Source organism: Dermacentor albipictus, chromosome 1 (genome assembly GCF_038994185.2).
Source record: "Dermacentor albipictus isolate Rhodes 1998 colony chromosome 1, USDA_Dalb.pri_finalv2, whole genome shotgun sequence".
Taxonomy (NCBI): Eukaryota; Metazoa; Arthropoda; class Arachnida; order Ixodida; family Ixodidae; genus Dermacentor; species Dermacentor albipictus.
Window position 1 is genome coordinate 318,076,230 of NC_091821.1, and position 25,618 is coordinate 318,101,847.

Consider the following 25,618-nt stretch of genomic DNA (forward strand, 5'->3'; position numbering starts at 1 on the left):
GCTAGCTTTACCACTTAGCCGGCTACGGCCGAAGAATGCTTTTGTGTACGATTGCCATCGCGTCCCAATTATGGTGTTTGTATTTCAAGCGAACCGGCACACAGCTGCACGGGAGACAGATTTCTCATACTGGCAGGGTAACCCGCTGTCCGGCGGATATGTAGTTAATAATCCGCGATTTCACGGAACATTCTCGGCAGCTTGCATGGCGGCCGGTTGCAGGTGAAAAGAGGGAAGACATCAGGGGCCGATACTCGCAGCCCAACGTAGGGGAGAGGGAGGTGGCACGTGCCTTTGAGAAATCCTATCCCCTGGCGTGTTCTAAAGAGTGCCACTGTTAATTAAATTAAATTATGGGGTTTTACGTGCCAAAACCACTTACTGATTATGAGGCACGCCGTAGTGGAGGACTCCGGAAATTTTGACCACCTGGGGTTCTTTAACGTGCACCTAAATCTAAGCACACGGGTGTTTTCGCATTTCGCCCCCATCGAAATGCGGCCGCCGTAGCCGGGATTCGATCCCGCGACCTCGTGCTCAGCAGCCTAACACCATAGCCACTGAGCAACCGCGGCGAGTCGTGTGCGGCATGAAAGTGGTTGTGCTATTGGTTACAATTATGTGAACTCGCATGTGTGATTGGCTGGTTTGCGAATCCTTTGTACAAGTCAGGGCTTAAAAAGTCATGTTTGGTTGTGTGGAGGAGAGCGGAGCTTCGGGCTTGGACCCGGACAGACACTTCGGCGTTGGAATAAAACGTCACTTCGTCGGACAACGGCTCTTCTTTCGCACTGCCACCGTGCACTCGAATCATCGAGGGGCACCGACTTCGGACCTTTAACACCTTCCCTCCTTGACTACCGTTGAAGCTACGAGAGGGCAAAGGGAAAGGAAATTAACTGATGGTAAGAAAAATGTCCACGCAATACTGACAAACACACTTAGCCCTTGAGATCAAAAGACAGGGAGGTGAGCATTGAGACATGTTAAAATTATCAAGCTGAAAAGAGTACGTCCTTATAAAATCAACTGGGAAATTCCACAATGGCATTCTCCTCGGTATTCCCCTGCCATGCTGTCCTCTGTAGCGCTAAAACATTACCCCGCTGTATTTCGGCTCAGCTGCACCATTTGTTTCCTCGGTATTTCGTACTTCGAATAGATCGAAATATAAAAAAACAGGATTCATGCAAACAGAAAACATAAACCAGGTAAATGCACGTGCGTCAATCTCTAAAACCACATAGAATAATATCAATAGGGCTTTCGTGCAATAATAATAATAATAATAATAATAATAATAATAATAATAATAATAATAATAATAATAATAATAATAATGATGATGATAATAATAATGATAATGATGATGATGATGATGATGATGATGATGATGATGATGATGATGATGATGATGATGATGATGATGATGATGATGCAAGGCGACTTACGTGGAAGGAGCCCTTTTCAACAGATTTCCGGTTTCCATCAGGAACTTATCAAGCCAAAGCTCATTCAATGCGTAGATAATGTGAACCTGCCACGACGCAACGTGATGTTCACCGTATGCATATCAATGCCATCAAGTTCCCTTGGCTTTCCGCTGAAACACACGTGTGGCAAAGAACGCAGCCAAATTAAAAAAAAAAGAACGGCCAAAATGCAACAGAAAGTACACGCTTTCTGCGACCTTTTTGCGAGTCAGTATGCGATATGGCAAATTTTGCAATAAACTTTTTTTGCTCAGCACTAACATTGAATCTTGTATTATTATGTTTTTTTTTCGTTTCTTTTTTGACCGTACGGTTTGCAATACGGTCTATTATAGTCAAATGCACGCAGTCCTTTGTGACGAAGCTGCTTAAGTGGATTGGGGAACCCATCGGCCATAATTAACTACTCGTAGTCGGTGGGCTGGTTTGTCCGCACCCCGACACATTTAAATTCTTCCTCTGTTGTGCCCTTCAATCCTGGACATATAGCGGAGGTGGGGGTACAACACTTTGGGCACTTCACAAGACGTGCAGGCACTGGGACCCTGCCACGGTTTACTAAAAACGTAAGGGCCGGCCCAGCCCGAAGACTCCAGAGAGAGATTTCCTGTATACGGTTTCTTGTCCTCGTGTGTCTTGGATTACGGAGAAGCTCACCACATTCTTTTGATTATGTGACTTGTTATGTGTAGGTATACACTGCCTCGTGTCCCTTATCTGACTCGTAAACAAATAATAAACTATGCCCCATTGTACTGTCTATGGATTACTCAACATATAGTGGATGATACTCGTAGTGGGCGCAGGAAAAGAGCTGCAGTCACGAAATGATGGGAATAATATCAACATGCGTGTGTCTTATACGATGCAGAATGCTGATGCCTGTGACGCGCGACTCTCACGAACTTTTCGCCGCTTCTCGGCCGTCGGAGACAGGCGCACGCTGCTGCTACTGCTGCTGTATTAAACGCCGAAGCAGCCCTTTTCCTCGTCGCTTTATTAAACCAGTATTATTAACAACTCGTTTTTCTTTTGCTTGTTTTCCGAATAACCAAACGCACTGCGCGTTGCCGGACTTTTTTCCCCGTTTTTTTTTTCTCCCCACAGAGTACGTTCTCTGTTTCAGTAAATAAATTGCTTCCTGCTGAGCACTGAGTTCTTCTCTTTTCCGCGCCTTCAGGGCCCAACCAAGCGAGTGTATATTTGGAGAGCTCAACACAAACACGCAAATAAACCGCGCCGGTATTTCTGCCCACGCCACCGTTCCTTTTGAAACTTCGCGGGCCCGGCACAGACGAACAAAAGGCCACGAGGCGCAGACGGAGTTTACGCTGCACGGGAATCGTAAAAGAGAGGCACGCACGTTCAGAAATAAAGTTTACGTAATGAGATTGCTTCGGGAGAACTCGGATGGCCCTTTCAAGCGCGCCGTAAGGGCCACTCGCTTCTCTTTTCACCTGTTCTGGTTGGGACGGCATTCGCGGAAGTTAATTAATAGCACTGCGCATGGGGCGGCGAAGGGGTGAGCGCTGCAGTGAGCGAAATGCCAAAGCCCCGCGTAACCCTTTCATACATTCGTCCCTGCCCCCGTGCGCTTCTCCTCGTCCTTGCGACGGCGACCAAAAGTAATCAAAATTATTTGAAGCTTCTGGAACAACGCCGCGCATGCGTTTTACTCTCGCTGTCATCGCGTTTCTCCCGAGAGCGTAATTTTGCCGTTTCCTTGCCGAGGAGTCTTAAGAAAGGCAGGTGCGCTCACCCCCGGCACGGCTGCTTCCGTGTTCGCATCTCGCGCGCAAACACCAGAGGCGCTCGCATAGCGGCTTCTGCATTCGCGCACTGTATAATCATTTCATCACGCTGTAAGCGAGCCAGAGTCCGCTCCAGTTTAAAAGTAAATTTTAACTGACCGAACAAAGATACAGTCCGCGCGCACGATCGTTTGCACAAGCGAGAGCGTAACCACCAGACAGGAACGAAAAGATCAGGCCGCTTCGCTCTGCAGGGCCCGCACGTGTGGGCAGAACGAAAGCGCTGAACCGTTTGCGTCAGCACCCCTGTCTATGTTTCTATTCGCATCATTGTGTTACAGCGGCTCTCGAGCTCCAGAAAGAGCTCCCATTGCTTATTGCACGGCGAAAGAGAACGCAGGATGCTATAAAGCAGCCACCGTGCATCTGTCTTGCTGGTATCAAAGAGGGCAGAAGAGCTTCGCGCTGACGCGGTAATTTCAACAGGGGCGCGCTCTCCTTAAAGGCTCCCGTGTACGTATAAACAGTAGAGCCACTTCTTATCGCATTCCACAGTCTAATTGATGCTTCCTTAAATGACTACCAACTCAACCCACCAAACTTAACATGTCTGTGTTGAATTCGCTGTAGGTATGCATATAGATACTTTAAACAAATATACGGCCAGATTTTTTATAACTATTATTATGTTAGCATAATTTTTAAGTCTCCCATCGTATGGAGCACTATTCTATTTTTTGAACTACGTTACTCTCAGAGGCGGACATAATTTGCACGATAAACCAAAATGAATACTTGACTAATTAACGAAGCTTTGCAAATTAACCTTTAAACTAATTACCTTACGACACATATTACAATTTACAAACTGTAGCCCGTAACTTTGAAAGTCATCCTGAGGATGACCTCGAACTTCCAACAACGACTTCGAACGAATGCTGAGAATGTCGCCAGTTTCTAGATATGCGCTCCCAAAGTTTGCGGCCAAAAGCATTGGTGTTCCAGTAATTTATGAGTTTCAATGCATAAAAAGGCGTTTTCTTTAAGAGGAAGCTTTAGCTCGGGTGCTCCTATGTAAATACATCTAAAGGGAGAATTCGTTTTTCTCGGCAAGTACTGCACCAAATTTGGCGAAGTTTGTTGCATTTAAAAGAAATACTTAAAATCTAATGACTGTTGGTTTCGAATATTTTATTTAGGTCGTCAATTTTTTATTAAAGATTGGCAAAAATCGAAAATTTTCAGAAAACGAAACTATAATGTTTACAAATCTGTAACTCAGCAATGAAAAGTGATATCACAATTATGCGAATTGCATCCGATAGTACATCTAAAGCGGACACAGTTGATATGTTACATATGAATTTAAAGAAATTATATAATACGGAATTATAGATTTTGCAGAACCCTCGTACACAACGTAACGAATTCACGTAAGATATAAAATGACATATTGAATTTCTACGCTTTGAATGATCCAATGGGGGCCGTTTACAGCACCGTGATATCTTTTCTTGATGCTGAGTTATTAGTTTGTAAACTTTGTGCTTCTATGTTTTTCAAACTTCCACATTTTTAAATATCTCTCTAACAAAATACAGGCCCTAATTAGAAATTACGCTTCCAACAGTCATTAGAATTAAATTTTCTCTCTCAAATGCAACAAATTTCATTAAAATCGGTCCAGGGGTGATCTCAGAAAAACGTTTTTGCGTATTACATGTATTTGAATAGGCCGCTCCGGAGTTGGACCCGAGCTAAAGCTTCCTCTTAAGGGGTACTTACATAATATTTGCTACTATGCGTTTTTTTATTTTTTGTTAGGTGAAACGCTCCCACCTCTAAACCTTAGAAAAATGGTGGCAAGCCTCCGAGCGCCATAATTCAGTTTAATTTCAACAAGAGGATACTGTGTCGTGACATCACGACACATTATGTGGTTACGTGGGAGCATGCAGGACATGAGCATGCAGGCTCGCTTGGTCGTCCGTTATATGCTGTTACGTCGGCCCTAACAATGAGTAGCAGTAAACGAGGCGACCGAGCGAGTCGGAGAGTCATCATTGATCAAAAGACCAGCGCAAATGACAGGGACACAGACAGAGAAGACGACAGGACGAGCGCTAAACCTCAGTTGAAGTTTAGCGCTCGTCCTGTCGTCTTCTCTGTCTGTGTCCCTGTTATTTGCGCTGGTCTTTTGATCAATGATGACACACCAACTAGCCCAGCTTTCTGCCTTGAGTCGTAGAGAGTGTCAAAGCGTCGCAATGTCCTGCTTTCACGTACTGGTCGTGACGTCACGACAAACTATCCTACTGGAAACGAAACCAAAACAGGCTGTAGAAAAGCTATCATATGTTAAATTATCTACGGTGCTCTGAGGCTTGTCACTGTTCCTTAAATGCGTAAGCATATCTATGTTTACCCGACGAGGAAACACGTCCATCCGTTCGTCTGTCACTTAAAACGAATCGCTATAAACAAATTGGTCATGTGTAACGTGTAAAACAAAATGAATTCGTAAGGAAAAATGTTCGCGGTGGGGCGTTTAAAACCCTACGACCCGACGTTCAGAAGCGAAATGTGCCAAGCCAAGCCAGTCGGATCAGTGTTACCCATTGGGCTAAACAGCCACGCTTGCAGAAGGTGAATAAAGCTGAACCATTGAATGTGTTGTACCGGCGGTACAAAAACGTCTGTCGAAGGAGAACAGTTTCTCTGAAGGCTTTGCTGAAAGATTTGGTGATGGTGTCATAAAGCGTCATCTCTAGGACAGCATGTATATAGAGTCGACTTGGAGCATTGTAGACACAAGCAAATTCCGATTTTGCAACAATTTAATACCAAACACGCCACATCCCCAATGCGTTTCGGTGGTCGCAGCATGGACCTTCTGTTCGTGCGTTCCTTCAATGACCTAAATGCCACCGATCTCTGAGGGCTCATGCGCGTCACGTCGCGAAACACACACGGATGAACAGTCGATGAGTTGATGAGGATGATAAAGAGTGATGAGGGGTTATATGAGCCTCATCACGGTTGATAATGGTTCGACGCCGATCGATGAGGTGCAAAAGAGCGATATGGGCCTACAATGGTTGGAGCAATTCTAACAAGGATATTAAGCGCCGATAAGGGTTGATAAGGGTCGGATCATGTCCTATAAGGTTCACAAGGGCACATAAGGCTTGATAAGGATCGGATCGATTGTGATAAGATTGATAAGGACCGATAACAGTCGGATCATGTCTGATAAAGTTGATAAGGAAAGACAAATGTTGATAAGGATTGGATCAATGGTGATAAGGTTGATAACGACCGATAATGGTTGATGAGGCTCAAATCGAGTCTGATAAGGTGGATAACAAGCGCTAAGGGTGGATAAGAGTCGGATCAAGTCCGATATGCTTGATAACCTATGTTATGGGTTGATAAGAGTTTATACTGGTCGGGTCAAGTTTCATATCATCGATAATGACATCGGGCTGTGTGGAAATGAGCAAGTGGCACAATGCTTACGCATATTTAGACAATCCTCCGGGGGGGTTTCTGCGTGAATTTCCTTGGACTTAGAAGTTTAGGAGCTTTCATTGAACAGAAGGAATGAATAGTCGCAAGTATTGATGTCAGTACCCCTTCAAAAATATAAGTAGTACAGTGCCTTTTTAGCGGAAGTTTGACTGTGCTTATCTTAAAACGGATGCTATAGTTTCAAGTTTCATTGCAAGTGGATTTGTCTTATGAAATCACTGGCTTAAATTCGTGTATTGCTATATGCACGCTAAAGTTATTAGCTTAAAAAGCTTATTAGTTAAGTTTTAAGTAGTCCATTGTGTATTTGATTTCCAGGGTAAGTATTGTCCACCTTTTCGAGTAATCAGGCTCAATAAATAAATTTGTGCTACGTGCCAGAGGTGACATTAAAAAAATTATGTTTGAGAGAGAGAGAAAGCCAAAGGAAAGTCAGGAAGTCATTGCATATAGCACGGGTGCACGAGAGCTCAAGCACGCGCGCGTTTCCTTTACGTCAGAGACGCAGGAATAAAATGGCCAAATTTGTAGCAATTGATTTACCTTTTCACGAACGCTTCGCTTCAGATACATTCAAAGATGTGCGTTGAAACTGCCAAATTTTTTTTTCTGTTTCATTAAACTGCACTCCGAAGTGAAAACTTTTCCCACAACAGCCGGTCGGCAAAACATAACTGCTCACAAATGGACTGAAAATAGATGATCTCAACAGTCTGTCTAATATTACTGAAGCGACATAGTCCCGATCATTGTTGGCGGCCAGCAATAGCATCGGTGTACACTGGCGACAGTTCGGGATAGCTTCGCTCGCGTGCGTCGCTTATCTGCACCACGAAGTCGCGCGTGCAGCCGTGAACTGCACGTGGCTTGCAGCGACGCGTGTTGGGGGAAGGACTGATAGAAACGCAGCGGCCGCCATCACACTCAAATGCCCATCACTCCGATAGGGCCGCCGGTATAAAACAAAGGATCGGGATTGTTCATGTCAAGCGCGTCAGAGGGCAGTGTGATGACAGCGCACAGAGCGTGCCGCCGCACTAATCCTTTTTTATGTTTCTTAGATACGGGGTGATAATTTTCTAAACATTTACTGACTTTTTAAAAAGTGCCCATAGCAGATAGCATAATTTTTGTCCTTGAGCTGGATTATTCGAAGAGGCGAACATTACTAGCACGAAAACTCGAAATACACCTTCTAGTGATTATCGAAAATTCACAAATCAAATTCTTAACTGCAATATTGCAATTATTATATTCCATATTTTCTTATTGCAATTTACGAATTGTAGCCAGTGGGTTTGCGAGACGTATCCACTTGAAATGAATCTCGAGGATGACACCAGCGCACAGAGATCAGAGCAATATACGTGGTGGACAACACAGAACCGGACCTTCTCGAGGAGCGATGGCTGAGCGCTCTGACTAGCTCGGATGTACACGACCAACTATGGGCAATCCACCGGGTCCGGCCAGTAGTGGGAATGCTATGCCTCACCGCACAAAATGCCCGGGTGCCCTGAACCCGGGCTGGCAACCTCGCAGGTGCCTCTCTCAGTAAGTTTTTTTTTTTTCGTCCCTCCGTCCGTACACCAAACTCAATGTTTACACCCTCTACTTCTGGTGCACGGGCTTCATTTCTTCGACATCGCTCGGCACCTTTCTGCGTGCGATCAGGAGAACGTGGTGACCACGTCTCTGGAGGGTCGCCCTGGTCCAGCAGGAGGCACGAAGCAAAGGCCTGACGACTTCACTTCTGTGCCTGGAGCACTGGCAGACTTCTCTCCACCAGGTAGCTTGTAGTTCTTGTTCCTTATTGAAATGGTGCAACTCCCTCGGGGGATTGGCCATGAATCAGGAGGTGAAAAAATTCTTATCATATCTTTTATGAAAATAAGGTGAAATGAGTTGCTATACTTTGAGTTTCAGTTTATTCAAACATACATTGCCTGAGTTGAAAGGACTAAAGGCAGATGACCTCTGCCTGACTAGGTCCATCCACCCATACATTTACTCAGAAGCATTGAAAAATAAAAAAGAAAGCAATGGCTTTTTACATAAGAGCATGACAAAAAATAGTTCAAATCCAGAAGTAACGTCGCTAACAGGCATCTTAAATTATGACACAGAATCGCACAATAATAAAACAGCAATAATCTATCACAAGGAAAAAAAAACACGTAAAGAAAGAAAAAGATATACCCGGCAACATATAAAAAAGCACAAGATGATGCAAGCCCTACACAGAATGTAACATCACCATTTGTAGCAATGTATAACCTGCAGGGAATATAGTAAAGTACAAAGAAAGTAGGACAATAAAAAAAGTATATTTTTAAAACAAAAATTTATTTAAGGTAGAGTGCCAGATAGTAGGTACATTTTAACATTTTTAAGACTGAGTTTAGAACTACATTGTTGGATAAGTTCGTGGTTATTACTATTACTGTGAAGATTAAGTATTTGGTACAACAGTGTTTGAATTCCGTAGATGGTTCTGTATAAGGGTACTCTGCATCGCTCCGTCTTACCTGATTCTTTTTCTTTTCTCCTTCGACACTGCCGTGTAGGCCCTTCAATTGCTTAAGAGGAAGCTTTAGCTCGGGCCCAACTACGACGCGGCCTATTCAAATACATGCAAAACGCAAAAACATTTTTCTGAGACAACCCCTTGACCGATTTTAATGAAATTTGTTGCAATCGAGAGAGAAAATTATAGTGACTGTTGGAAGCGGAATTTCGATTTATGGCCTGAATTTTGTTAAAAATATTTTCAAATACTCGACAGCTTGAAAAAAATAGAAGTATGAAGTTTACAAATCCATAGCTCTGCATCACGAACATATATCGTAGTTCTGTAAACGGCATCCATTAGACCATTCAAAGTGGACAAATTCAATATTTCATATTACATCTTACATGAATTTGTTACGCTGTTTACAAGGGTTGTGCAAAAGCTGCATTTCTTTATTACTAAACTTTTTGAGATTCATGTGTAACATAGCACTTTCGCTCGCTTTAGATGTACTATTAGATGCAATTCACAGAATTGTGATATCATTTTTCGTTGCTGAAAGACAGAGTTGTGAACTTGATAGTCTCGTTTTCTGAAAATGTTCGGTTTCTGCCAATGTTTCATAAATTGACAAGCTAGAGCGAAAATTTGAAACAGTCACTAGAGTTTAAGTTTTTCTTTTAAATGCAACAAACCTCGTCAAATTTGGTGCAGTAGTGGCCGAGAAAAACGTGGTGGTGGTGGTGGTTGTAAAGGCGAGTTTAGCCTGGCGAACAAGGCCGGCGATTGCTCCGCCCGAGCGTCTCTTACAATGCCGCTGGAGGCTTTCACCATATGTCCATCAAACCAGTCTCTCTTAAGAATTCGATAAGGAGACGTGAAGTTTCTTTGCGGGCTATAACTGATCCCTCAGGAAATATAAGGTGTAGCAGGCACGCATGCGGAAGGTTCTTTTTTTTTTTTTGCAGATTCTTCAGGAGAGCGTCCCTTTCATCTTGGAATTTCTGGCAGGACCACAAAAAGTGTTCAATGTCTCCTCTCTTGTTGCATGCCGTACGGTTCGGAGAATTGATTCGCCCCGTCTTAAATAACCAGGCTTGTGCATTAGCAGATCCTGTCCTTATGCGATATAGAAGTGAGGCTTCCTCTCGGTGCATTCTCTTGGTTACGCAGGGCATACGCGGTGGAACCCAAACCGAGCCAAAGTGATTTCGAATGTCAGATTTTTGCACTTGATTACTCTTTGGAGCCTTGACTTTGGGAGGATCATAGAGCGCTGCGTATGCAAGCGCATCAGCTTTTTCGTTGCCAGAAATACCAATGTGGGAAGGAATCCACTGAAACTTTACTATGAAGCCTTTGTTGTCGAGTTCTTTCACGATGGCTAGTGATTCGCGTGGGAACTTGAGGGATGGCAGACCACGGTATAGTTGTTGTAACACGGCCTTTGAGTCCGTAAGGGCAACCACATTCTGCGGAGGCAAAATTTTTAGCTTGCGCAGAGCAGAAGCTATTGCTACGCCTTCCACAACTGTCGACGAGGCTATACAGTCCAGACGGCCAGACCACGTATATCTTAGAGAGGGAACATAGAATGCAGCTGCGGAGCGGTCTTCTTCTGCTTTGATAGAGCTATCTGTGTATACTTGTAGGTGATTCGGGTAAGTCGTGTTCAAATGTTCCACTAATGACTTGGCTTCTGCAGATGGAATGCAGCTCTTTGACAGCAATCGTGGTACACTGAAGTTGCATGTGATGTCCTCGAATGTCCATGGTGGTTCTATCCTTTCCCTCTGTCTCGAGCAGCGCAATCCTAATACGCAAAGCGTGTTCAGGGCTGCATAAAAATGTGAGCGCGGCCTGTTACCTATACAGGGCTTTGCCGGGCGTAACAGGGCTTTGCCGGGCGTAACAGGGCTTTGCCGGGCGTAGACTCACTCAATCGTAGTAGCTGGATCATGAGACCCTGGGAAGCCTGAAGTCGCAGAGGGCATGACTCAGCTTCGTAGAGCACTTTCTTGTTTGACGCTGGCTGAGGGACTCCAAGGCAAAGTCGAATACCTTTTCTGTGGATGGCTTCTAAGCGATCGTATTGGTTATCTGAAGGTGACATCAGAGGTAGCTAGCTGATACAGGACCCAACTGGCAACCAACGCTGTATGTAGCCGTAGCGTCAACGTCGGGCGGTTGTCCCAGCGTATGCCAGCGACTCGCTTGAGCACATGTAGCCTGGGTGACGATGACGCCACAACGTGGTCAACACTGCGGCGCCAGAGTAGCCTGTGGTCTAAGGTAACGCCAAGAAATGGGACGTTGGTGATTTGTGGAATCTGGTATCCGTCCAAATTCAGCGTCAAGCGTGGAGATTTTCTTTTCACTCGAGGAAATAGTACGAATGATGATTTTTCTGCTGATAGTGATTATCCAATCGTTGCCAAGTGGCCCTGAATGGCATTTACTGCTCCCTCGGCTATCCGTGCGAGGTGGCGATGCTGGTATCCGGAGACCCATATTCAGATATTATCGGCATATATAAATATCTTCACTGTTGTTTGATGGTTTAGTGCTTTTGGGAGGCTTGTCATGACAATGTTAAATAACGAGGGAGATAAACACGCCCCTGTGGCCCGCCACGAAATATACGTATTTCATCGCTCAAAGTGTCGCCAAGACGAACTCTGATGCGACGATCATTGAGCAACGTATGTATGAAGTGCAAGAGATTACCCGTGACGCCTATAACTTGTAACTGGCTGATGATGGCTCTTTCAGACACGTAGTCGTAAGCAACTTGTAACTGGCTGATGATGGCTCTTTGAGACACGTAGTCGTAAGCCTTGGAGACATCCATGAAAACAGCAAGTGTCGACAGGCCATCCGCACTGTAATGTTCTATGTGGCTTAGCAGGTCCAGCACACTGTCTTGAACGCTTAGACGCTGCCGAAACCTAGTCATGCATGATGGTAGTTTTCGACCCTGCTCGACATACCAAGTGAGTCTTGTGCACGCCATCTTCTCCATTAGCTTCGCTGCCCAGGAGGTCAGCGATACCGGTCTGTATGAGTCCAGAGCTGCAGGATTCTTTCCAGGCTTCAGAACCGGTACCACCCATGCTACCTTCCATAAATGTGGGATAATTCTCCTTTTACATGTATTTAGATAGGAGCACCCGAGCTAAAGCTTCCTCTTAAGGCTTCATGTTTTGAATTCGAGCCTCGTGCCAGTTTTGTTGTCGTTGTCTTCGAATTATTTCTTCGGAGTGCTCGCGCAGCCCCTGTAGCGTCGCGTCATCGTCGGCGTATGGCTGACACACTCCGACCACGGCACTCACTTGACACATCACAGTCATCATGCCGCCTTCGTCGTTAGATCTAAGTCAATCCTTCTTTGTCATTCTATCGTAATTTTGTTGTCGTCATTTAATCGTGATTACGCTGCCATGGTTATGCATCGTCGTCATGCGTCGTCGTCAGACAGTCATCATGCATTCGTTGTCATACCATCGTCATCATTTCTTCATTGCCGTGCAGTCGTTATCACTCCAGTTTCGTCATTCGAGTCTCGTCATGCCGTCTTCATGCCGCCACACCACGCCTTCGTATTCCCGCCACCATTGTCATACAGGCTTCCTGATACAGTCATCGTCTCGCCATTGTTGTCATAGACTAGCTGTCATCCCATTGTTTTCATGCCGTTGTCATGCCATGTCTTCATTGCGATTTCGACATCCGACTCACGTCATGTGGTCGTCGTCACACAGACGTTGTCATACCAGTGTCACGTCTTCGTCGTCACGCTGTCGTTTTACCATCGTCATCCCTTCAGTGACGTCATCCTATTGTCGTCATGCTGCTATGGATCCACCGACGTCATTCCTTCTCCGTCACTATATCGTAATTAAGCTTTCGTCGTTCAATGGTGGTTATGCCGCCATTGTTATGCCATCATCGCCATTGCGTCGTCATCAGTCCCTATCATGCATCTGTTGTACCGTCATCGATATCGTCATTCCAGCTTTGTCAATCAGTTGTCGTCATACCGTTGTGAGGACATAGTCGTCATACACTCACTATCATCCAATTGTCCTCCCGTCATCGTTATACCATCGTCATCATTCAGAATGGTCATCTCGTTGTCGTCATGAAACTGTTGTCGTACCACCTTAAGCCCAGACCACACGTACGCTTGCGGACGCGCACATGCTCGCGTTCAGGCGCCGATGCATTCGCAGACTATGCGGCATGGCTCGTACGCGTCGAAACGCGGCGTGATCTCGGGAAACAGCTCCTCTCTGTTATCGCGCGCTTGGGTTGCCTCGCGTCGGCGCGTCTGGCTGCGCTGCTACGGCTCGGAACGTTTAACCCTTAGTGAAGAAGATTTATATCACTCAAGAAAGTGCTTCTTCTTTCCTTTTTGCGTTGATCTACGAGCTATAAAAATATAACAATTACGTTTATAGATATCCCACCATTTTGAAACACTGTCGATAACAAATTACGGGCGTCTGTGAGTGAGCCCAGTGAGCGCGCGCTGTCGCGTGTCTCGGTGGATGCAAACCGCCATTACTCGCGAGGCGCGGCAGGCACTAGGCGCGTGGACGCGAGCTTGCGCGCGTCCGCAAGCCTACATGTGGTCTCGGCTTTAGTCTTCCATCCACGTCATTCCTTCAGTGTCATTCCTACGTCATTCCGTAGTTTTCAGTGCGTCGGCGTCATACAGACTTCGCCATGCCGCCATGCTCATTGGCGACTTCGGCAAGTAAATGCCATAGCAACCTGGTAAGGTACCGGACTGTGTCACATATAGCCCAAACAAAGGAAGTCTCACTATCAAGCTTTATGGTAGCTACAACGCGACAGACGCGGAAAAGGGGATAAAAGGGGACACAGTACTATTGTGTCCGTATTGTGTCCTCTTCTACTCCTTTTGTCCGCGTTTGTCGCGCTGTAGCTACCACGAAGCTATATGCGTTAGTATAGGCTTTCCAGCTTGAAATGGCTCTTCATTGAAATAATAATAATAATAATAATAGTAATAATAATAATAATAATAATAATAATAAGTCTGTTTTATGTCCACTGGAGGACGAAGGCCTCTCCCTGCGATCTCCAATCACCCCTGTCCTGCGCCAACCGATTCCAACTAGCACCCACGAATTGCCCAATTTAATCGCTCCACCTAGTCTTCTGCCGTCCTCGACTGCGTTTCCCTTCTCTTGGTACCCATTGTGTAAACCTAATGGTCCAGCGGTTATCTAACCTGCGCATTACACGACATGCCCAGCTCCATTTTTTTGTCTCTTAATGTCAATTAGAATATCGGCTATACCCGTTTGCTCTCTGATCCACACCGCTCTCTTTCTGTCTCTTAACGTTATGCTTAGCATTCTTCGTTCCATCGCTCTTTGCGCGGTCCTTAGCTTGGTATCAAGCTTCTTTGTCAATCTCCAAGTCCCTGCCTCATATGTCAGCAACGGTAAAATGCACTGACTGTACACCTTCCTTTTCAATTATAACGGTTAAGCTTCCAGTCAGGAGCTGACAATGTCTGCCGTATGCGATCCAACCCCTTTTTATTCTTCTATGAATCTCGTCCTCATGATCAGCGTTCCCTGTGATAAGTTGACCTAGGTAAACGTACTCCTTCACAGACTCAAGAGGCTGACTGGCGATCCTTAACTTTTGTTCCCTTGCCTGGCTATTCACCATTAGCTTTGTCTTCTGCATATTCTGCATTCTGGCGCCGGGCCTACGTCGCAAGAAACTACAGCCATGGACTTCCAAGATATCTCGGAAGATCGCCATGACGACCCTGCCATTATGGAACAGGACCTTTCGCAAGGGACGCCATCGGAATGTCCTTATTCCAATTGGTCTTTACACCTCAAGCGAAGAACGAAGAAGAAGCTCGCCAGAGGCGAGCAAGTGTGTGTGGCAGTCAGGGTGATCTCTCCGCTATCGCCCTCCTCCGCCACCGCGTTATCATCATCATCCTACGCAGCTGCAGGCGCTGGGGCATCAAAGAAGCCTTCTTTTAAGAAGAGGCGACGGCTGCCCCCACTGCCACGTAGCGACTTCAAAATCATCATTCGACCCAAGAAAGGCCTTCAGGTGAAGAGTTTCAGCAACCACCAAATATCGAAAGCCGTCTCGGCCACCTGCGGAGGGAAAGTTGACGATTCACATTTCATCGTGCGCTTGAGACCCGGTTCCAACATAATTATTGTTAGCACCCCCGATCAGGAGGTCGCTGATATGGCACGCAAGATCACGCGGATTGGGCTGGGCGGCAACCTTCACGAAGTCAACTCTTACGTTGCGGCACCGGACGGAGTGGCCCGGGGCGTCATTCATGGAATCGACCCGGATACCCCGCCCGAGGAGCTTATGACTCACCTAAGGGTGAGGACCCAAGGCGTTGAAATCGTGCAGGCCCGCATGCTGGGCAAGACCAAGACGGCCGTGATCACGTTCAGCTCTGACGTAGTTCCACGATACGTCTACTACTACGGAGGGGAGACCGAGTGCCACCCCTACAAGCCCACAAAACAAATCTGCTATGTGTGCCAGCGCATGGGACACCGATCGGACGTTTGTCCTACCCCGAACGTCAAGATCTGTCTCGCCTGCGGGACGCACGACCCGACGGACGGCCACGAGTGCTCGCTCAAGTGCGCCGTCTGCGGCGAAGCTCACGCCACGGGGTCTCGCGAGTGCAAGCAAAAGCTAAAACACAACACTACCACCAAAAAGCATCCTCCGCCCGGAAGGAGGAAGGAAGACGACGACATTGATGGAAGAAGGCCAAGACGAAGCCGCCTGCGGTGGTTCAGCTCGGAATCCTCGGCGAGCCGCTCAAGGTCCCGGGCCCAGTCCAGGTCAAGGTCCCGGTCCCGGTCCCGATCCCGATCCCGGTCCCAGTCCCAGTCCCAGTCCCAGTCCCAGTCCCAGTCCAGGTCCAGGTCCCGACTCCGCTCGGAGTGGCCAAAGCCAGGAGAGCAGCGAGGGCAGCGCCTGCCTTCTACCTCGACATCCACGTCGAAGCCGAAGAACCAATCGGGCAAGAAGAAACAAGCCAACAACAACAAGGTGAGCCGGAATCAGTCTAGTACCTCCTCCGCTCAAAATACCAGTGAAAATAGTAAATGCTCCCCAGAATGTACGCGCATCAGGGAAGAAAATAAAAAACTGAAGGCTCAGGTTAACGACCTAAACCAACGCATGCAACGCTTAGAAGCGTTGCTAAGCAAAACAAGCAACAACACACAGGCAGGGCAGCAAAGCGGCACTAAAGGCCACCAGTCCGCCATCTCCATTCCTGCCCCCTCAAGAACCACCACGCCCTCATCGCTACCCGGTGCGGCCTCGGCAGCGGCAGGCCAGTCAAGTGTAGTCACCCTCGAAGGCATTTATGCTGCAATACAACAGATGCTTTACCAGATGGGTGAATTAAACAATAAAGTCAAGGAGAACACACTAAGCCATGAAGACCTTGAAAGAAGAATACGCAAGGTTGAGTTTGGCTCGCGCAAGCGGGTCGACGACGAGATCAGTAACCCACGCATCAAGGCGTACAAGCGCATAAACAACACGGGTGACGTCAGGGACGCCGAAAACTGTGACGGCGGTGCCATGAACGTCAGCAATGGCTAATACCACACGCAGCGCGCCCGAACACCCCGTGATCTGGCAGTGGAATTGTCGCTCTTTCAGCAAGAAGGCAAGTTCACTCCAACTTTTCATCCAAAATCACCTATAACCCCCCGACGTCATCTGCCTTCAGGAGGTCGGGAACCAGCCGATCAGGCTGCGGGGTTACTATGCAATTAAACACGCGGGATCACCGAAGGTCGCGGTTTTAGTTCACAAAACGGTGACGGCCGTGGGACAACATTATCAACATCATGACATTAATCACGTGCTAGTGGAAGTCCTCCCGCAGAAGAGGGGTAGACGTAGCACCTTCATCCTGAATTTGTACAGTCCACCGAGGGCTCAGAAAGACGACTTCCGCAACATCATTTACGAGAGTGTGAGAGCCGCTGGCGGCAACCAGCTGGTAGTGGTGGGGGACATGAACGCTAGACACACGACTTGGGGCTACCAACAAGACACGCAAAAGGGCAGGTCGCTCCTCGATGCGGTTGACCAAATGGGCCTCGAATCGATAACCAATCTCCTCCAACCAACCCGAGTAGGCAATAGTGTAAGTCGAGACACGTTTCCGGACCTGTCATTTGTCAAAAACGTAAGGGAATACTCATGGGCGCACCTGGGCGAAACATTGGGCAGCGATCACTACATCCTCAGCATCTCGGTATCCACGCCGAAACTCAAGAGAACAATTGGCGAAATTAGGCTTACGGACTGGGAGGCATTCAGGCAGTACCCCCCGTCCGAAAACGGTATAACAGACATAGCGGAATGGATGCAGCACCTCCGGGACGCCCACATCCAAACCACTAAAACCATCCAGCGCACGGTCGAGACGCCCGAAGTCGACCGCCGGCTCTTACACCTGTGGGAAGCCCGTGAGGGCCTCCTTAAACGGTGGAAGCGACAGCGGTTAAACCGGAAGCTACGTCTACGAATCGAGAAAATAACAGACGAAGCCAGAAATTACGCAAACGAGCTGACGCATCAAAATTGGGTACAGTTTTGCACCTCGCTCAAGGGTACCCTGAGTACGGCGCAGACGTGGGCCATCCTACGTTGCCTGATTGAGCCCGACAAGGCGAAATCGACGACCAGTCGGACGCTCCTAGAAATCGCTCACAAGTTCCCCGGAAACGACCAGGATCTGATTGACACCCTAATAACCAGATACCTTGGAAGCGACGCCATACAACCCTGCCTCCTAAAATATGAAGGAGAACCAAGACCAGAACTGGACGCTCCCATCACGGAGGAAGAGGTGTATGCCGCGGCACGAGCCTCACAGCGCAACACTGCTCCCGGAGTTGACAAAATCACCAATGCCATGATTAGAAACCTGAGCCCGATGCACATCCAGGACTTCACCGAATACCTAAACGAGGAACTCTGGAGCAAGGGCCACGTACCGAACGAGTGGAAACACGCGGAAATCGTGACCATTCCCAAACCCGGCAAGAAGCCCGCGATCGACGCCCTGCGTCCCATCTCGCTGACTTCGTGCCTCGGCAAGCTGTACGAGAGGGTCATCGAAACCCGCCTCCAACATTACATAGAGGACGGTGACCTCTTCCCGCACACCATGCTTGGCTTCAGGCCGGGACTTTCTGCGCAAGATGCGTTCCTAATCATAAGGGAAGAAGTTCTCAAGGGCATCCCGAAGGGAGGAGAACATCTCCTGCTCGCACTCGACCTAAAAGGGGCCTTCGATAACATCTCTCACGAGGCCATTCTCAAGGGGCTGAACGACATCAGCTGCGGGGAGCACATCTTTAATTACGTTAAATCGTTCTTGACGGGCCGGACGGCAACCATCGGAATTGGCCAGACTCGATCGGATACGATCGACGTGCCGAACAAAGGAACACCGCAAGGGGCGATAATCTCCCCGATTCTATTCAACGTCGCGATGCTAGCGCTGACCAAAGAGCTGCGGAAGATCCCCGACCTAGGTTACGCCCTGTACGCAGACGACATCACGCTCTGGGCCACCAAGGGCTCCCTAGCGCGAAAAGAGGCGACCCTTCAAGAGGCCGCGACGGCCGTGGAGAGATTTGAGGCAGCGAGCGGGATGCGTTGTGCGCCAGAAAAGTCCGAGGTGATCCGGGTGCACGGAGGAGGAATCTACAAGTCTCCCGGCCCTATCGACCTCTATCTTGAGGGCCAGAAGATCACGGAGGGCAATAAGACTAGGATTCTGGGTTTTTGGATCCAGAGCAACCTGAAAGCCTCCCACACCATCCAAACCCTAAGGTCTGCCACCAACCAGGTCTCGCGGATTATAAAACGAATTACAAGAAGCCGCAAGGGCATGCGAGAAGAGGACATGCTTCGCCTCGTCCAGGCTCTGGTGATCAGCAGAATCACGTATAGCATGCCGTATCAATATCACTCGCTAAACAAACGCGACCAAGAACAAGTCGATGCCATCATCAGAGGCGCGTACAAAACGGCCCTGGGTCTCCCTGTCACCACCTCAAACGAGAAGTTAGCGGCCCTCGGTATCCACAACACCTTCGCTGAGCTGTCGGACGCGGTTATGGCTTCGCAAAAGACCAGACTGCAGAAGACGGCGGCGGGCAGAGCCATCCTCCACCGGACCGGAACGGCAACGGAGCTCCGTGCCCTCGATGGGCAACGATCACTCCCGCCTGAGGTCAGAGGCAAAATCAAGGCGAACCCGATACCGAAGCACATGAGCCATGAACTCCATGAAGGACGACGCAAGGCTCGCGTCGACAGACAGCGCCGACAATTCAAGGGTGACCCGTACGTAACGTACGTGGACGTGGCGGCGTACCCTGTAGGGGGCCTCTTTGCGGTAGCCGCCGTGAACGGAAGAGACAACTCCTTGACCCTCGCGGCTTCCGTAAGGGCAGAGACCCCAGCTGCGGCTGAGACCATAGCCGCGGCACTGGTAATAAAGCAAGAAGACAGGGTAGGCAGGGAAGTCCATGTCGTTACCGACTCGCAACAGGCCTGCCGTAACTTTACCAATGGACGAACACCGCTGCTGGCGGCTCAGATTCTAGGCCCGAGGCTGTAAGAATACCATCAAATCACGTGGACGCCGGGCCACGCGGGTCTGGAGGGGAACGAGAGGGCGAACGCCCTAGCTCGAGCGCTAATCAACCGAGCGGGGCAAGACGAATCGTCTCGTCAATCCCCACCATTTACCTTCATGCCCCTGCCGTCCAATTACTGCGACCGACTCGAGATCCAGCGACTCAACCGCAGGATTTATCCTCCGCCTCACAGAAAGCTCAGCACTGAAGATGCCGTAGCTCTCCGACTTATTCAGACAAACACATTTCCTAACCTACACAAATACAGTAGAATGTTCCCACATACATATCGCGGCATCTGCCCCTGGTGCGGCGACACACGCCCTACACTCTTCCACATCTCATGGGGGTGCGGGGGCAAACCTCAACACTTAAAGACGCCTAGCACGCAATTTGAGCGGTGGGAGGTACAGTTGACCGGCGATACCCTGGCGGGACAAGAAGCTCTCGTCCAGCAAGTACGTCGAGCAGCCATGGCCAGTGGAGTCCTGGAATGAGGACACCACCCACTCGACCTCAAGAGCAACCACCTCGATGGTTCTAATAAATGTTTTCTCTCTCTCTCTCTCTTCTGCATATTAATCTTCAACCCGGGAGGTTCATTGGAAGACGCTGTCGTATATGAACTAAGAATAGCTCATCCTTATTTTTCTTCTTCTTTCTTTCTTTCTTTCTTTCTTTCGTTCTTTCTTCAGTGAGCGCTGTTGTAGTAACGTTTGTCACATTCTCACTCGCATAAGCTTTTTGCACAGAAATGGCTAACTCAAAAAGCTTCTGCAGCACACATGTATTTAATTTTCGCTTTTATTTGTTTACCTTAATCAGCTACAGTCGTCATTCCTAATACTATATGGGCGCTATATAGGCGACTCCGTATTTCGATAACCCTTTCCTTCCCCGGTTGTGTTTGCGATCCCCATAGGTTTCTCTGATGAAGAGTTATACATTAGCGGCACAGGTACTGAACGAGAACGCTGCGAGCAGCAGATGGGCTTTCGGGACGAGTGGCCAACGGAATGACCGGACCAGTGAACGGGGCCAGAGAAAGCGCGGAGAAATCTCCCCGTATTAACGTGCCGGCCAATGGGGACGTGCGGCGGGCATCACCATCCTCGAAGCGGCGACCAATGGAGCGCTCGATCAATCGGAGGTTAATAGCTCCTTCATCGATCGAAGGAGGGGCCTCCTTTGGGCCGCCAGTTGGTCGCGCCCGACGTACGCATTGCCTCCGCCTGGAATGGTCTCATCGTAATATCGGCTTCGATCTGCGCACTCGAGCGCCAGCAAGGTTAGAATATCGGCTACACCCGTTTGCTCTCTGATCCAAACCGCTCTCTTTCTGTCTCTTGACGTTATGCCTAGCATTCTTCGTTCCATCGCTCTTTGCGCGGTCCTTAGCTTGGTATCAAGCTTCTTTGTCAATCTGCAAGTCCCTGCCCCATATGCCCCATATGTCTTGTGGTGAGAGACCGATTTCACGAGTTTTACTGCGGCCACTACGGCCTCAAAGCATATGGCGGTACAACAGCTCCTTTGTGGACTGATGATGATGATGATGATGATGATAATGACGACGACGACGACGACGACGACGACGGTGGTGGTGGTGCCTTGTTTAATGGCACAAACCCACTGTGTGGAATAGGGTACAAACCGGGTTGTATGGTATGAAAAACTTAATTCAGGTTATTCAGGTCGCGCTAGATTTCTAGCCCGAAGCGGGCCGCTCCCGCGGAGTGACCGAAAGGTGGTAATATAATAAAAAAAGGAAAATAAATGAATAATCGAAGGTGTGGACTTATGGACAACTGGTATTTCGAAGCGCTTCTTTTTCTTTCTTTCTTTTTTTTTTGCAAGTTCCAACCACCCTTCTCTCATCCACCCCTCTCTTTTTTTCTTTTACCGACCAATCGAATATAACCCTCGAAATGAATGAACGGGAAGGTGAAAAATGTAAAGATTCCGGAATAGTATTGAGTGGGCGGTTCACCTTCCGAAAAATCCTCTTGCAATATATACACAATCAGTTCGCCTCGGCACTAATGATGTGCTGATCAACTAAATAAACTGCTTGTACACCGAAGCCTGTAGGTTGCTGAACAGCGTTGTACAGCAGTAGCTGCCCTCTTTTGGGCGTAATGCCAATGCTTACGACGACTGTACTGCTGGTGCAATTTTACAGAGTAACACAACTCCTTAAGAGAAAATCCTGATACCTTTTTCTAGAAGTGACGGTTCAGCTACCGTGTATTCTTTTAGGCGGCGCTCACAGTTAGCTATCTGGAATGACACCCGGAGCAGCAGTACACATATATTCGCACTGACGACCCAATGTGAAATTTCCATAGACCACTTATGAGACCACTGTGAGACATAGACCACTTATGCTAGTGCAACACTTTCGCTCGCCAAAGTGTCTTAATGTCCGGGATGAATGTATTTCAGAGAGAAAGAGATAAAGGAAAGTCAGGGAGGTCAACTTAACTTTGTCCAGTTGCTACCCTACAAGTGGGGAGAGGTATGAGGGAGTAAAAGAAAGAAAGAAAGAGAATTTAGTAAAGCAATGAAGGGGGCTAGTTGGTGAACGTTCATGGTTATATTGCGCTCAGTTTTACAAAGACGATATTAAGAAAGGACAGGACGTGGACGGACACACTTTCACATGCACCAAGCCAGGTGCAGCATATCTAAAGTCGGGTGCTCAAGTCTGTCGCCTTCATTTTATTGCAGAACAGCTCGAGTGGTTTTCTGCGCTGATGAGCTGTGAGGCCAGCCTCCCAAGACATTTGATTCTGTAAATGGTCTATCGTCCAATCTATTCAAGGTACACCGAAGAGACTGGCATTGTTTATCGAAGCGAGAACAGAGGTATAAGAGATGATCAATGGTCTATTCACATTTGCACTTAGAGCACACAGCTGAGTCAGCCGATCCAATGCGATAGTTGCATGAATTAGGGAAGACTACTAACCACAGCCGACACAGGAATGTTGCATCATTTTGTGATATGTTTGTTGCTAATTGCAGTTTTCCTGGTGGGTCGATACTGTATATTCGACAGTTAGAGTTCTGCGGAGTATTCCAGTGACTCGACGTAATGGTACGCGCGAGATTGCGACGCTCTCTTGCAGCGTCTATACTCTCGATGGAAGTATAAGGAGTGTCGGTGCTCCAGCCTCACGTCGGGCAGCGTCATCGGCGTTGCGCCTCGAGCTGCGAGACATTTATTTATTTATTTATTTCAGCATATTGTCAGTCCTCTAGCGAGGATTGTTACAGGAGTGGTAACAAAATACCAACATTACAAGAGCATAGGTAACAATTCGCAAAAGAAAAAATTTCAAAAACATGCGCAACTATCTCTTGTTTTCATGGGAACATTTGTAATATATATATATATATACAATATACAACATTAGAATACAGTGGTTTTAAATGAGAAGAACACAGCAACGGACGAAGAAAAGAAACGTTAAATGAAAAGTCTACAGATGGACGTAAATGGCTTAGAATTAGGAGCTTGGGAGCTCCAGTATGATGTCTTCAATTCTTTCTAGAAACCTTTTCAGTGTTGTCTAGGCTACGGTAAGTGGGCCAAGCGCATTTCATTCCCTTATTACTTGAGGAAGAAATGAAAAACGGAATGTATTATTATTACAAAAATATTCTTTAAACATTTGGTCATGTTTCCGGCGCGTTTTCACTTTTTCTTTAGCAGTAGCGAAGGCTGCGGCATCGGTTTTGAAGTTCATGTAAAGTTCATGACTTAAAGTTCATGGCTTTAAAGTTCGCTGGTCCATGACGCCTTCGCTGGCGCGTCCCGCCTTGCGAAGGCGTCCTTAACGTTTCTGCGAGACACCGGTCTCAGCGAGGGGCTTTAATTCTGTGTGAATTGTGTTGTGTCCAATGTGTCTGCCGTATGACTTGTGGGCATCGTTTCATTTATCATATTGCGTTCAGTTGGAGTCGTGTCGCCAGGCAATCCTCGCCAGTTTTCATTGAAGAGCCTTTCTTTCTGTTCGCACCATAGAGCTCATGGTTTCCTTGAGCAGCATGTTGCCTTGAGCCCGAGTGCGGCTCAAAAAATGGCGAAGACTACCGGCATCAAGGCTGCGGCAGGGGACGCGTGCGAGCGCTCTGAACGCGGTGAGATCGACCCCACTTGGGAACGAGAATGGGGGTCAGAGAGATAGCTCTCAGGCCCAGTCAAGCTTTCGCATTCAAGCCACTCAGTTGAGGACTAGCTTGATGACTTTGTTGACTTTCCGCGTGCAAAAAGCTGAACAGACGGCCATATTAAATGCGCCTAATAGCACTTCCGACATCCTCAGGAGCTTGCGTAAGTTGCTCTCGTATATATGTCTTTGGCAGCACTTGCGTCTGTGGCTGTCCCGCCGTCTGCGCTTAACGCACTTTTATTTAAGGCTCTTAGTGGTGAGATAATTCCAGTTGGATCCCAAAGTGATGTTCAATGCGCCCATTGTGTCCAGGCAGTGAAACGGCTTCGTGCAGAGCACATGACGCGAAACGATTCCACGACGAAGCTATCGTCTTCCGGAAGCGCTTGTACCCGGAAGACACTGAACTTCAGAGAATGCTGCGTCATCTGTAAGCGCTAGTTTCGAGAAGGAAAAGAGAAGCAGACTCGTTTCTCCTCTCTTATTCCTATACACTGTGCGAAAAATCGTTTCTCTTTCGTTTGCTTTGTTTAGACCCCTGACACAACGTTATGTAACGCGCACCGTCTGTAGTCAACATAAAGAAGGCACTCCCGCCGCAAGAGGGCGGTGCCTGCGCACAGCTGGAGACCAAGGCAGGTCGGCTCAGACCAAGGCGCCTCCAGGAAGCCTGCAGGGGCAGATTGAACCTAACGGCTCTTGACTACACGAGGGTGAGCTACAGACGCCTACGCCCACTTTGTGGACGAGCTCTTTTCAGCTCCACTAAGAGAGCATGCACTCGCGCTTCCCATGCTATTATTCCGAGGACAGTTCAATACGCTGCTGGCCTATGCGCTCCGTCTCGGGTTTTTGGAATCACACGCGATGAAAAATTAGACAGAAAAGAAAGAAAATTGCAAGTGCGAGATGAGGAGAGGGAGAGCTATGCCGTGTTATTTGAACATTTCTGCTTGCATGTAACCGGCTTTGAGAGCAATCACTGGCCTCTTTACCTTGGTGGTGCCGAGAACCTTCACGAAGCATCCGATCATTCGCGTTCTCTTGGAATTCTCTTGTTGCCCTTACGCTTGCTTTCCGCTTTCGCTCTGGTTTAGTTTGGTTTCTTTCCAGTTTGTAGACATTGCAGCGAAACGCTTGAGCACTTGTTTTTACAATTCTCAGCTTTCAACAGTCATCGCTCTGTGCTTCTGAATAAGCTCCGGCAGCTTGATCTTATTGGAATTGCGCCCAGTGATTATTTTCGAAAGCTCGAGCTTTGCGAGCTCGACAAGAGGTTTGTAAAGCATAATTGTTCTTAACTGCGGGAGTCTGTAGTGGTTTATATCGTTGTGTGATGCGGTGTGTCGTGCTGCACCCTCCTCTCCCTCTCTTTCTGTCCTCTTCAAGCAGATGGGCATGCTACCTCGTAGAGCTCTTTCCATCTCTATGTGAC

The 25,618-nt window shown here is 47.8% G+C and overlaps 1 long non-coding RNA gene across 1 annotated transcript in view; it reads right to left on the minus strand.

Moving 5' to 3' along the window:
* Positions 1-688: 688 nt before the first annotated feature.
* The window catches only part of LOC139057353 (uncharacterized), a 95,763-nt gene continuing 70,833 nt past the window's right edge, over positions 689-25,618 (minus strand). Inside the window, exons 2-3 of the long non-coding RNA XR_011512704.1 lie at positions 1,452-1,603; positions 689-869 (exon numbers count right to left, since the gene is read on the minus strand). This is a non-coding gene — a long non-coding RNA (uncharacterized lncRNA). The remainder of the gene's footprint in view (positions 870-1,451; positions 1,604-25,618) is intronic.